Raw genomic sequence first — 14,425 nt, 5'->3', positions numbered from 1 at the left:
TAATTTAAAACTCGATTTTATAGACTTTGAACTGAAATTTGATGATTCACCAGTGTTTGGGTGATTACTACTAGCACTCTTAAGGAATTCCAAGGTTCTTTGCAAGTAAGGGGCTAATACTTTATAAATCCAGGGAGCATGAAACTTGGCTTCTCCCTTCTCTCAAAGAAGCACAAGGAAGAAAATCAGTAAGTGGATCACTTAATTCAAGTGACATTGAGCAACCAGCTATGGTAAGAATGTGGGGTGGGGCCTGAGAAACACTATTGACGTGGAAAATTAGAAAAGGTGTGTGTCTTTCATCACGTATTTGGTTTCTTCATTTTGTCTTGCAGATATAGTAACAACAAAGATGATCTTCACAGACATAGCCATAATTAAAAAGACATTGGCCTGGATTCAAGATAAGAATGTTTCAGACTTTGAGAACATAACTGAGATCCAAAGGGGTAGTAGATTAGTCACTGCAGAATTAAGTACTTCAAGGATTTAATTAGAGTGTGGAGAAAAAAAAATCATATAGACTTTCACACTGGGTAGAGGTAAAGGTGGGGTATTTTCTCTTTCCTGTGTTGTCACATTTAATAGGTAAGCTGAATTCATGAGAAAAAACCAGAAAACATTGCCAAAATCCAGGTGCTAATATTGTCTTGGCTAAACCACAGCAATTATGGTCCCTCTGTCAGCACCCCTCCTGGCTTTCCCACAGATCTGAGGAATGAAAGAAATTTGAATATATTTACAAATAATAAGTTAACCAACCAAAAAAAAAAAAAAGAAAAGAAAGAAAAAAGTATGTTTCAAAGAAGCTCTAGATTTTGGCCTATTTGACAAGATGATTAAACAACAGATGTTCCTGTCTCCCACAAAGCTTTATTGACCAATAGCCCTTCCCCCTTAAATCACAGTGTACAAATGAGTGTCTTGGTTTTTATTCACAGTATAACAAAATGGGGTAGCCTGACTGATAAATCACTTCTAGGCCTAGGAATCTTTACCAACAGATTTCATAATCAGTCTTCAGACCCAACAGGGATTATTTCATCTCTTTCCTGCTGTGACAGTGCTCACAATTTGACTAATTTGTTCTGCATATTCCCACTGCCCAAACATGAGGGAGCAGGCTGCTAATACGACTCTGTCACAGTTTCTTTGCACAGGTACCTGGTCTTTCAATCAGCCCTGCTGCTCTGTGGCAACAGGGAACCCTAATTAAATAGTGTGGGCTCAAAAGAATGAAAATGGAGGTGTGACCTCAGATGCTTTTACCACTTTAGATATGGATAGGTCTATGGGGCCGGACGGGATCCACCCAAGGGCACCAAGGGATTTGGTGGAACTTGTCACCAAGCCATTTTCCAGCATTTACCACTAGCCCTGGCTCAGTGGAGAGGTGCTAGTTGACTGGAAGTCAGCAAATGGGATGCCCTAATTACTAAATGTAACACCCATCTAAGAAGGGCTGGAAGGAGGATCTGGGGAACTACAGGCCTGACCTCAGTGCTGGGGAAGGTCACAGAACAGTTCATCCTGAGTGCCGTCATGGGTTATTACATAAGTAATATTACTGTTCTCCCTTGCTCCCCTGCAGCAGGTTGTTACAATCTCTCTGGAGATGGCTGCCAGCAGCACAGCACAGCTGGTAGAAGAAACATATAGGTTGGCTATTAGGAAAATTTTCTCCACAGAAAGGGTTGTCAACCATTGCAGCAGGCTAGCCAGAGAAGTGGTTGAGTCACTAGAGGTATTTAAAAGACAGGTAGATGTGGCACTTAGGGACACTCTATGATTCTATGACTCTATGATTCTATGATTTTATGATTCTATGCTCTATGCCTTAAGTGCCAGGGGACAAATGCCTCACCCACTCTCCTCCTATGTCAAGTGACTTTTTTTTTAATGCTTCCTGTGTGGAAAGTCTTGTGCAATAGCTATGAGACATAATTAGAGTTTAATAATTATTTAATATCTGCCCTCTGCATGGACTTTCCTATTTCACAAGAAAAGCTGTCTTGAGGTTTAGCATAATTTAGCATAGAATAACTTTTGCACACAAAACACCAGCAAGAGTCTCAATACTGTCACTTGGTGCACAGCATCTTTCTAGCACTCCTCGCTTCAGGCTTTTCCTTCATGTAAACACATTTAAAGAATTTTTCCTAACTTGTGCTCACCAACCAAGAAGATGCTGGGAACAAGGCAGTGATGGTAAAGAGGCTGCTTTCCAGCCCAAGTTTACAAGTGGAAATCAATTGTGAGGCTAAAGTGCTTACTCACCCCATCCACCATGACCTCCATCAATACCACCTCCAAGAGAAATGTCACCTTGCACAGGAGTAAAACCCAGTGCTGCTGTCCTGCTCAGCTATTTCATGACTTACAGCACATGACCCATGAATATAGCACTCAGATGGGGTAATTTCTGCATCCCATGTCAACGTCTTGGATGGTTAAATGAGAATTTCTCCTTGTCCATTAGCCCCATGACTAGGTTATGTGCACATTGTACTTCCTTCTCAGTTTTGGCTGTCCTTTGTGTAGACAAGTACTCAAAAATTATGCAAAGGTAAAGGTTTGATTCTCCTCTCATGTTAATGTGATTTTAGATTTTGTTTTGATACACGTGTGTGTGTGTGTGTGTGTGTGTGTGTATTCACATACACATATACACACATGCATATATGTTGCTCATCACAGCTTACAGCCCTGAAGCATAGAAGTATTTGTTTGGAGAACAAGAATGAACAAGCTGGTAGCAGCATGTGTTTCAGTACCTGCCTTTGCCATTCTACCTTAGTACTGCAGGCACTGCAAAATAGAAAAGCAGCCCAGATGTATTACAACATCCTGTAACTTTATTATGAGATTTAATACCTTCTGTGATCTTCTTTTTTGTGAAATCCAGATATTTTCAGAGAATTCCTACTTTTATGTTTCCAAAGGAAAGGCTTTGAGGCCTTGACATTGCAAAGAAAGTTTTGGAAAATGTGATGCAAGTTGGACCCAGAGATTCAGAAAGAAAACACCAAAGCAAATAAAAGGCACTTTATTATCTCTGGAGGCTTACTCATATGTTTTGGGAAATGCAATTAGCAGTATTTTGTAGGGTCACCTCTGCCCTACTTTACCTATGCAAACAATTGTACCAAAAATAATAATTATAAAGCATTACTACTCTTATTTTGTAAAAGTAGCAATGCTCTCTTACTCAGACCAGCTATGAAAGGTTAGAGTAATGATTCTGTTTTGTTCTCTTGAAATTCTTGGGCAAACTGATAGTGATGTCAAAACACAGCTAACTGACACAGCTCTCCTTTGGGGAGATGAAGAGTCAGAAGCAGCAGACCAGAAAATTATTAATTTTAAGAAATTAATTGTGGCTGTGTACATTAAAAATAGCCTATGCATGCAGAAACTCTGTGCTCAGACTTTATGTTCACTTCTCTAGGTATTCTGGGCAATATAATCTAGCCATTGTCTTGGTGTGCACAGCTGACATCCTGCTTTCTGTGTGCCCCTTCTGAAATGGAGACAGAGAGGCAAGAACTCTTCAGAAACACTGAAGGTGCCCATAGGGCCTGTGCACTTAAGAGTTTAACTCAAGGATCATTCTGGATCCTTTCCAACTCAGAATATTCTATAATTCTTTCTGTGATTCTGTGAAGCAATTCAGTTTGGATAAAATGTCAAAAGGATGAGGTACTTTTGAAACAAACCCACCAGCCTCACAGGTCAAAATACTGCATGACTGGAACAGAGAGCAGAATTGTTCAATGGCGTGGAAAATGAAACAATACAAGTCTAATTAAATCGGCCAACAGTTTCTTTAAAGTGTAGGCAAGATTGCTTTCAAAACAGCCATTCTCTCCCCACCTGTCAAAATTAATTTCAGAGTTGAAAGTCTCATATATTTGATGTAGATCATTAGATGGATTAAAAAAATATAGCTCCATCCATTAATTGCCTTGAACCAAAATCTCTTAATTGCATTTGAGAATTTGCCCTCTTCCTCCTCCAAAACTAAGAAAAGATATAGCTTCCTCTTAACACTTTATACAAAAAACATCTCACTTACAAAATGTGTGAGTTTTTTAAACTCTGTTAAAGTTCATTTTGTTTAGGCATGCAAATCTCTTTCCTGAACATAAACAATATGTGCAGATATAATTTGCCTTGCAACTAATACAGCCTCAGAGTTGTGGGTGATTAAGTGTCTTTAAAACATTTGATTGGCAGAGAAATAAGCACTTTCAAATATTTTGTAATTGGGCTTTGTTTTGGGTTTTTTTTTTTTTGGTTTTTTTTTTGGTTTTTTTTTTTGTCTAGCCTTGTTAAAAACTTAGTTACCTCTCTTGGAACTGACTTCATGAGCACACTAATGAAATACTTCTCCGAGTTGTTTTGTTAAGTACAGCTAATTAATGCAGTGAAGTACAATTGAGTTAAGTAGGAGAATCACCGCTCATAAATAAAGATAAGAAAATTATAAGAGGTATGACTGATATGCATGTAATTACCTGCTTGGGAGGCAGCCTGATCTGGAAGAACCTGAAGAGATTTGGGAGGCAGGAAATCCTGTCTCATCATCCTCATTCCACCCATGACTTGTGCTGCCACAGGCAAGTTGCTCTGCCTCTCCTTCCCCACAAGGTTGTCACTCAGTGACAGTCATGTAAGGATTTATTAATGAAATAGACAAAGCAGCTGAAACCCTCAAAGTGTGATTTTGGTATTTGTGAATATTAGAATCATAGAATAGTTTGGGTTGGAAGTGACCTTAAAGATCATCAAGTTCCAATCACCTGACAAGAGCAGGGACACCTTTTACTAGACCAGGTTGCTCAGAGTCCCATCCAGTCTGACCTTGAATACTCCCAGGAACGGAGTGACCACAAGGTCTCTGGGCAACCTGTTCCAGTGCCTCACCAGCCTCAGAAAGAAGAATTTCATTCTCAAATCTAATCTAAATCTACCCTCCTCCTCCAGTTTAAAGCCACACCTTTGTCCTATAACTTCAGGCCCTTGTAAAAAGTCCCTCTCCAGCTCTCTTGTACCCCCTTTTAGGTACTGGGAGGCCACTACATGGTCTCTCTGGAGCCTTTTCTCCTCAAGGCTGAGAAGCCCCAACTCTGTGAGCCTGTCTTCATAGAAGAGATGCTCCAGCCATTAGATCACATTTGTAGTACTCCTCTGTACTTGCCCCAGCACCCTTACCTTGGGGACCCAGAGCTGGATGCAGCGCTCCAGCTGGGATCTGAGCAGAGCAGAGGGACAGAATCACCTCCCTTGACCTGCTGACCATGCTGCTTTTGGTGCAGCCCAGGATATGCTTGGCCTTCTGGGCTACAAGCACACATTGCCCATGTCGAGATTCTTATTCATCAGCACCCCAATACCTTCTTCTCCTGGCTGCTCCATATTAAAGGAGATGCTTCAAATTTTCTTTCATCATTCTCCATATCTCATCCAGAAGTGAGGAAACAGAAACTCATAACTTTTCTAGTGATTATTTCTTGAATATTAAATAATTCTGACTATTGTTACTCTAAAGTAATGGATCATGAAGCAGATTTCAAGAAAGGAATATTCATGGTAAGGTGCATGATCCTGAAGAGAGTGTTGCCAAAGAGCTGTCAATAGCACAGAATCAAGATCTTATATGTCTTAGAACCATGAACAAGAAATCAGTGTCAATACTCAAAAAAAAAAAAGTTTAATATCTCAGTTATTGCCAACTAATAATCAATAAAACTGTTTTTAATGACGTTATGTTAATCCGTAATTTTACTCAAAAGCAATGTTTATAAAGGGATCTCAATGCCTGTTTTGTAACATTTCACTCCTACAATAGATAGAGGAAACAAAATCTGAAGATGGGGAAATCCGAGAGGAAGTAAACTAGAGGCTGAGTCAACACTGTAACCCTGAAGTCAAAGGGTAGGTGTAAAATCCTGAAATGCACACATCAGCTTCAATGAGCTCTGCTGATCCCAATCCTCTACATGCATTTCGACAGATGAGGGAGATTCCAGTTATTTCTACAGCATGCCTCGATATTCAGGCCTTGCTGTGTGTGAGGTGTCTTAAAAACACAGCTGGAACATCTGTGTTTTCCCATGTTACTAAGCAACTACCAAGTAGTAATACTGTTAATATTGTCTCATTTAGTAACACTTAAAGTCTGAAAACATCACCTTTCTAACCTATTAGGGTTTAGTAGGGACCTGGTGAGAGGATTCCTGTGTGAGCTCCTTCCAGGAGTCAGTGCACAGGTTTTAGGGCACAGGAGGAGGAGAAAAATCTTTTCGGGTTCCTCACAGCACAGCCTGTAAATGCTTTCTCTCTTCAGTGTATTTAATTCAGGGAAGATTTTTACTGCCACTCAATCTAATTTATTTAGCTTATGCAAGTCACCTTGCATACGTGCCAGGCTATGGCACTGTGGCTTCTCTTGCTGCTATAACTCTGTAACATTCATTCACAAAGAAGTCTTGAATTTCCTGTTGGGGTGGATAACTGCACTTTTAGAAGGCTGGGAAACAAACAGGTTTACCTCTTTCATCGTTTTTTGTTGTGAGTCATCACTGAGCAAACACTGTAGTGAAGAGAAGAAACCAAGAAAATGTCTGAGCGGGACAGAGAAGCTGCATATTGGTCCCTAAATGCTGAAAATGTCGGGAAATATAGAGGATAAGCAGGGAAATTTTTGACCTTCATCTGAGAGGAGAAATCAGAGAGGTATTTGCAAAAACTCAGGCTAATAAGAGCTATTTTACCTTTCTTGTTACAAAATTATCTCACCCAGGTACTTGAAAGATAATGACTGTAACAATATTACAGCTGCAGCAAAATGGAAACTGGCCAGGTTCTGGCTTTGTTTCTGGCAAGGAGCTGAAGCACTTTGTACCTTTGATACTGTTCCATTAAACCAGGGTTATGAATCATGAAAGGGTATTACAAAATGTAAAAATGCAGGAGTTAAGCATTTTAAAAAACCCCTCTTTTCATTAGAAGGTAGGTAAAGAGGGTAAAAGACAGGAGGAGGTTGACTGATCTCAGGCTGACTGTTGTGAACAGTTGACTCAGACGAAGCAAGGCAATTTGGATCAGGAACATGAGACTGGAAAGCTGGAAGACTTGGGTTAAATGCTAACAAAACAACTAGAATTTGTGAAACAGAGGAAATTACCTAGCCCAGCTGGAACATACAAGAGGAAGGACAAGAGCCTTCCACAGATGCCAGACATGGAGATTTCAGAGCTCTCCAACAGAAAAACCAAGAACCAGAAAGACAAACATGGATCAAATTTCAAATCCTTTGGGGGGGGGGGGAAATTAAGGAGCCAAACACATTGTAACAAACAACATGAGCCAACACAATATCTGGCATCAAGATGGTGGCGTAAGATCTGACCAGGATTACATCACTCGACAAGAGCTTGCCAGCAGTAGCAGGTTGCTCTCAGCAAGCTCTGAGGGATGACAGCAGCCCTGCTGGCTCACAGGAATGCTTTGTGCTGTACAGCATGCCAGGGGAATGAATGAGTGAGCAAAGCAAGGGAGGAAAGAAGGAAGCATTGTTTGGAGAACAAATGGGATATTTGCACTCAGGTGGGTGAGCCAGTGTGATACCAAAGGCCACTGGTTCTTGGGAATATCTCCAGCAGTAAAAGGCTGGCAAGGGAAAAAAATCTGTTCCCACCCTGACTAGCTGGTTGTCAATAAGAGAGATGCACTACCTTGAGGAGAACGGCTTGGCAGAGAGTCAGCCAGGACTGTAGGATGGTAGTAGCAAATCCAGCTCCCTCTCCCTGCAACACTGAAAGGCCTGAAGCAGGAGACCAGGGGTGTGTCTATTGATTTTTGCTGTTCACTCTCTGTCTAGGTGAATTGGGAGCCAGGCTAGTTGAACAGAAATGTTCAGTAGCCTTGGTAAACTGACCACAGATTCCTGGAGGGAATTCATCTACTTGCTGCTGATGGTTTTGCAAGCATCTGCAAAGCTGGGGGTGGGCAAGAGGGCTGGCATCCAGGGACTGACTCCAAAACTGGAAAACCACAGGATTACCTTTAGCAAGAGGGAAATGCATAAAATGCCTGCCACGAGAAAGGTGCTTTTATCAAGGTTGGTAAGACTACAGTAACGGCGGCGGGCCCAAGCCCTCAGTGATACACTCAGCCAGGGCTAGGATTGCTGCAGACTTCTCAGGATCTCTGCACTGCTCCTTGCAGGATGTGGCATTTCCTGTATTTCATAGCTGCTGGAAACGCTTGGGGACTGTCAGTAAGCAGCTTCTGCTCCTAAGTGGATAAAGTGCACGAGCCATACCTGCAGTTCAGCCAACCATGTGTTGTGCACTGTGTATCTGACCCGTGCAGGCCCTGTAGCCCTGTAGCCATCCCGACTGGCTCTGCATCCCAAGGCACTCCGTTGGCCAGGCTCAGTCTTCATTCACGCTGTGTAGACAATCCACACATCCTACAAGGCAGAGTGAATAAACATGGCCTTTGTGAGTCACTGTGCATCCCAAGAATGGAATCTGTGGAAAGCTTTTCAAAGACTCACAGTTATTGCAAGAAAAGCAAAATAACTCTTTTGGATTTTTTTTCTGACCTCATCTGGATGTGGATGCGACCAGCCTTGGCTTCTGTCCAATGTTGCCTGAAACAAAACTATTTGTCCCATGAAGCCTTGTCTAAACTGATGTTATCACAAGTATGATAGCAAACATTTTAAACCACACTTACAGTCATTTCTTTGACATACCCTTGGACTCTGTTGTATCAACTGCTGACAGAGTCAAGGACCTGGCACCTGTCTGGAGGTGGCCTTTCTTGCTTTTTTTTCTTTTCTATTTTTACTATTTTAGTCACCTACTAATATCAGAGCTGCTAACCAAAGCAGATGTGATTGTCTCAGCTGTCACTGGGATGGAAGTGGCATTGTAAATAACAGGATCCAGACCATATAGCACTTTAAAGATCCAATTGCAACAAGCCAATATACAAGTAGTGACAAATAGGAAGCCACTGCAGCCTTTCAAGCATCAAAGCAGAGCTTTCACAAGAACTATCACCATTGTCAGCTATTTCATTCATGCCTCTGAGTACCATCTTACGTGGAGTGTGCTGCAACAGCTCCTCAAAGCTGCATGTTCAGCTTTAATGAGAAAAGGAAATGGTAGGCAGAAACAAAGTAACTGAACTGCCACAGTCACGGCAACCCTAAGAGCAGCTGAATCAATGAGAAGGGAAAAAGCGTATTGAGGGTAATGAAGACTTTCAAAAGGAAGAATGTCACTGAGAAGGGCAAGGATAGAAAAGCATCATTAAAGCTAGATATAAGGGTATACGCAAAGGCTTTATCTGCCTGAAAGAAATTATCTTCACAGAATTAAGCATATATTTAATATGACTTCTAGACCAGCTTACACTTAACCAGTTTTCCAGTATGAACAGTAGCTGTTCTCAACAAAGAACATATCCCCTGAAATTTTGTGTCAGTGTCCGCTGTATGTCAACCAACCTGTCTACAGAAAACAGTTCTTTTAACAAAATCATCGTGCTTTTGATGTCTAGAGAAATGACATATAATATGCATTTTGCATATCTTTATATATTTATAGGTGACTGATGACTACAGCGCATCATCTGTTGGTAAGAGAGTGTTTGAACAGCTAATTTATTTTATATTTGGACATACAATGTTAACTCAAGTCTGATTCTGCTAGCAATTCTCATACCCAAACTTTGCAGTTTTTATGATTCTTACCATATTTTCCAACACAAATTTTCATTTTAAGGGGACTTTTCAGGAGCACAGTGCTTTTTATGGCAAGTAAAACTAACCTTACTCTTAAGATCGACTTTAACAGTAATCAAATAACTGATTTTGCTAGATGTTGGTGAACATTATATGACCTTTCATTAATTTATGTAATAACTTACAGTTTATTTTTCCATATTACATTAAAAACTGTAAATTTAAGTGCTGTAAAGTTTTTTATGTATTAGAATCAGAACTAGTTCTGAGTAAAGTCATTCTTTGACACTTCTGTTAAAAGCTTATTGACAACAAACTGTATTATATGAAGTCCTGCTTCATTTTACCAGTCAAATAATTGAAGTACACATGAAATACTTTAGACCCTAATGTTATTAAACTGTAGAAAAGATGTCAACAAGCCACAGAATTCTATTAATTCAAATACTAGCTTGAGTAGCTTTCCAACATTTTTATTCTTCCCCCTTCCTTTTTAAAACTGTACGAAATCCAGGCCTGGTCTAAGGACTCCCAAAGACTACACAGCGAGGGTGTGTTGTTCATGTGTATATCTGAGTATAAAACAGAAGAAAGTTTATTCCACTCTGTATCTCCAAATGAAAAGTACAGAAAAAACCAAATTGAAGTGCCATAGGAAATTACTACACAGGAGGAGTTTAGATCACAATCCTATGTTTGTTTTGTAAGGAGCACGGGTTACATGCACTGTCCTGACTTCATTGACACAACTTTATCAAGAAGAGGAACCACCCTGTAATTTTAAAAAATTCATTTTGATTGTATGGTGTGGGCATGCCCCATCAGTATCCCTGCCAAGGTTTCAGTTTCACACTTTTGTCCTTCTCAGGCTATAGCTTGGGAGGGAATCTCACAAAGGAGAGTGGAGGGGAGGAAAGTTAGGTAACTAAAAGATGGATGTCCATATCTATACCAGTTGCATTTGGCTTCCTTTAGCACTGATGGTCAGAAAGGGACACCTGCAGAGAGCAGCTCATCTCCCTCTAAGGCAGACAGCCTAAGTAGATCCAAGTGCCCTCTGGAGACATTTGTTGTTGTCCTTTATCCACATGGTGGGGTTTAGGCAACTGTTTAGGTAGTGAATTGTATGTACTCTAACTTCAATGTCTGTGTTGTTTTGAAAACAAAACCAAGCCCTCTAATCTACTTGGGCCTTCATCCCATGGAAGTCACATGCAAAGCCTATGGTGGGATTCCAAGGTTACTGGAAATTTGCAGCTTCCTCAAGAATGCAGATGTAGCTCTCCAGGACTCAGCATAAACCCAAACAAGCTCACACCCCTTCTAGAATATGCCTGGCTATTGCTATAGCCAAGATGGTCTCTGACTGTGCTGCTCTCAGGGTACTCTGATGGGGCATGACAAGGGCATTCTGCCAACTCTTTGCCACCTGAAAACAGTTTTATGATAATAAAAACCACAGTTTTAACAGGCTTTGCTACCCATTTGTATGAAGACAACTCACCTAGGCCGTGGTAGAAGCCAGTGTCTGAAGTTCAGATTTTGCAGTATCCAACCACCATAGTAGTTCCTCCTCAACTTTTTTCACCAGTACACCACATCTGGCACAACCCAGTGCCTCTTCCATGGAGTGCTGCACACCTAACTGACTTTGCCACACTAGAGTTTACACTGGCATTGCCACACCTGGAGATGACACAAGGAATGGCTTAAGGCAAGCTCAGCCTGTGGAAAGGCTACTGGAGAGCTGTCTGGGAATGACATGCAGTGGTGGCAGCTGGGGGCCATGTATTGCTGGGGGGAAGGATGTTGTGGGGCTGCCCTGGAGTGATGTTCACATCCCACTAGGTTTCATTAAGCTCCTCTGGCTGCTGGAACAAAATATTCTCCTGTGTGGAAAGGCACAGCCTGTTTTCTAGGACATTCAGTCTGCTCTTTAAATCAAAGTTATTCACTATTTCCAGTCTAAACCAAAAAAGAGTTGTGGACAAGGGAAGAGTTAATTTTCAAAGCAGAGGTGACACAGGGCACTAGTACTATAACCATTTACCTTGATTCATTGGAGCTTTATAATATTATGATGTGGTATTATAAGAAAATGGACTAAATTCAGATTTCAGATTCATTTTAACAGCAAGTAAAATGTTTGGCCTGAAAACTTGCCTTTTTGTAGGCTGAATGTGCTTCTGTGCTAGCAGCTTCCAGGAAACTCTTAGGTTACAATTACAAGAAGTTAAAACTGCAGCAGTGAGATTGTTAACTGGAAGTCAGAATTTCCTTTACACCATTCCTCTTATGCTTAGTCCTAAGGCTAGCTTAAATACTTTGTTTCTTTTCCTTTTCTGTTACATTGTTTTGGTATATTTGCTACTCAGTTATTGTTTTGTTTTCTCTATCTGATCCTAACCTCTAACTGTTCTTTGGTCTGTTTCTTTCACCTTACACTGTATTATCTACCTAAAGCAGCATTTTTCAACAATCCCTTCAGGTTATGGCACCTTTTCTTTTAAATTTATTATGAACGTGTTCAATTCCTGAAACAGGTAAAAAAATATTTTGTACTCCTTTCCAGGTTTCCTAATTACATGGCCAGTAATACAAAAAAAGAATGTAAGCAGGAAAGACAGTGATAAGAACTGATAAAAAAAGCATTTGTTCTGGGGAATGAAATTGAAATACATTTCATAAACTAAAGGAAGAGAAGAAAAGATAATGGAGGGATTCAATTGAAAGATACAGGGATTTTTCTTAAAATGGTATTTTAGACAACTACAAATTATGAGTGAAGATAAGTAGAGCATAGTAGAAAATCTAAAGAAATGCATGAGGCATGATTTAATAAGTCTCCCAATCATGGAATCTAGGGATGATGCTTCAGGACAGATGGTATCCAAAACAGATCTGTACTCCGCAAACTTACATGACCCCTTTTCTTTAAATTAAGATGCAAGGAGATGACCCTGAGAAAGTAAGAAAGTGAGAAAGGGCAGAGCTGGAATGCTGACTGAATGAGCCACAGGGACAGAGGACAGTTTGTTTGATCCTCGCTGTCTGCTATTTGAACATAGATCTGAAAGACGATAAGGGCTGAAGACACTGTCCAACACATTAGGGGTTTTTCTGAAAATAAATGGAAAGCTTGTTGAAAGCAGGAGCATTTTTATTTAGTGGAATTTTACTCACTGTTATAGGATTGAGCAACAATGCTGAGAAATGGAAACAAAATTTGTGTCCGAACAAACACAAGGCTTTATGTTTGCTCACTTATTATATATGTAAAATATAAAAATAGCATATTTGTTTATATGGTTGCTTGCATCACAAATACGAGTTTTACAGACAATTTATCACTGCTGCAGACCCTGGAACGTGCCAGTAAATCTGTGGCCCTGGGTCTCCTTACAGCTGCTTTTGTATTTGGAATATAAGCCATGTTAACTCCTGAAGGATTTATCTGTTTAGAGGACATCTGCGAAGTGTTTAGGAGAGAACCTAAGGACAACACGGCCCCAAAATAAATATGGGCTTGGCTGCTCCATCTTATAACATGTGAGACTTCTCTACAGAGAAAAAGACTTCTGATGGAGGAGTCAGAGCCTTCCAGGGACCTCCAGCAATTACTTCCCCACTCTACACCACAGGCTTTGAAGGCTTTTTTCTGTGAATTTCTCTTGCCTAACAAAAGAAAACAACACGGTATATTGGTGGAAGAATGGATGGAATATGTATTATTAAAAACCAGCCAAAACATTCCAGCAGACCCACATTTTTCCATGAGTAAAAAAAAAAAAAAAAAACCCCAAAATAAACCCAAACAAAAATGTATTACTCACATTGCTTAATAGGCTTCTGGAAGGCTCTTAGGTTTTATGGTTGCTACAGATACTACTACACATAACAAGACAGCTGTAGCTTTCAAACAGACAGTAACCCAATCATTTTGTTGGTAACTAATTTTGAACACACATGCAATTAAAATTAAATGCAAGGCCTGTTTGGCAGTTCTTGGGGGACAGAGAAGTAACACCTAAGTGATGTAAATCCTATATAGCAAGCAAGAGCAGTTTTAAATGTAAATTTCTTTTCTGTTTGTTTGTTTGTTTGCTTTTTTGAAACAATGTAAGTATATATGAAACAGTACATCAGGAAAACCAAGGAAATCAAACCTAAAATGACCTTTTTCCTTTGTCCTTGGAAAGGGAGGCTGACAAATGTTCATGAGCTTCCATTCATCATGTGTCATTGGAAAATAGGAGACAGTGGAATCTGATTCATTCACTCACAGGGATCCTCCTCCAAGACCAATGTGCTTAACAACGCAACAAATTTCAACTGTCCTTCTAAGAAATCTGATTTTTATCCTAAGTCACATTGATCACTGGTCACATTTGAAAGGTTTCAATTCAAGGATTTGAATTATTATTTTGATTAGGAGATGTTGCTCTTTGGTAGTATTGCACCAGGTTATAAATTCAGTCTGTGATATAGTCCAGGATTGATTATGAGGTATTTAACTTGTTAGTATTTATATTTCTTAGAAAGATGTCTGACTTTTCCCCTTCTGTTCTGTACTAGTCATGATAATTCCAGCATTCCATTTTACAATTTTCTTATTTACACCACATCCACAAATTCATTCTTGCAGCTGTTCCTCATGTGATT

At 40.1% G+C, this 14,425-nt stretch overlaps 1 long non-coding RNA gene across 1 annotated transcript; it reads right to left on the bottom strand.

Annotated features, from left to right (window-relative positions):
* LOC137469601 (uncharacterized) lies at positions 1–1,774 on the bottom strand. The gene is made up of 2 exons (XR_010996606.1): positions 1,497–1,774; positions 1–161 (listed from the first exon to the last, which is right to left on the bottom strand). It is a non-coding gene; the product is annotated as an uncharacterized lncRNA (long non-coding RNA).
* Between the last annotated feature and the right edge of the window lie 12,651 nt (positions 1,775–14,425).

Source organism: Anomalospiza imberbis, chromosome 2 (assembly GCF_031753505.1).
Source record: "Anomalospiza imberbis isolate Cuckoo-Finch-1a 21T00152 chromosome 2, ASM3175350v1, whole genome shotgun sequence".
Taxonomy (NCBI): Eukaryota; Metazoa; Chordata; class Aves; order Passeriformes; family Viduidae; genus Anomalospiza; species Anomalospiza imberbis.
Note: the sequence above shows the minus strand (reverse complement) of the source record. Positions and strands in the feature narration are given on the sequence as shown.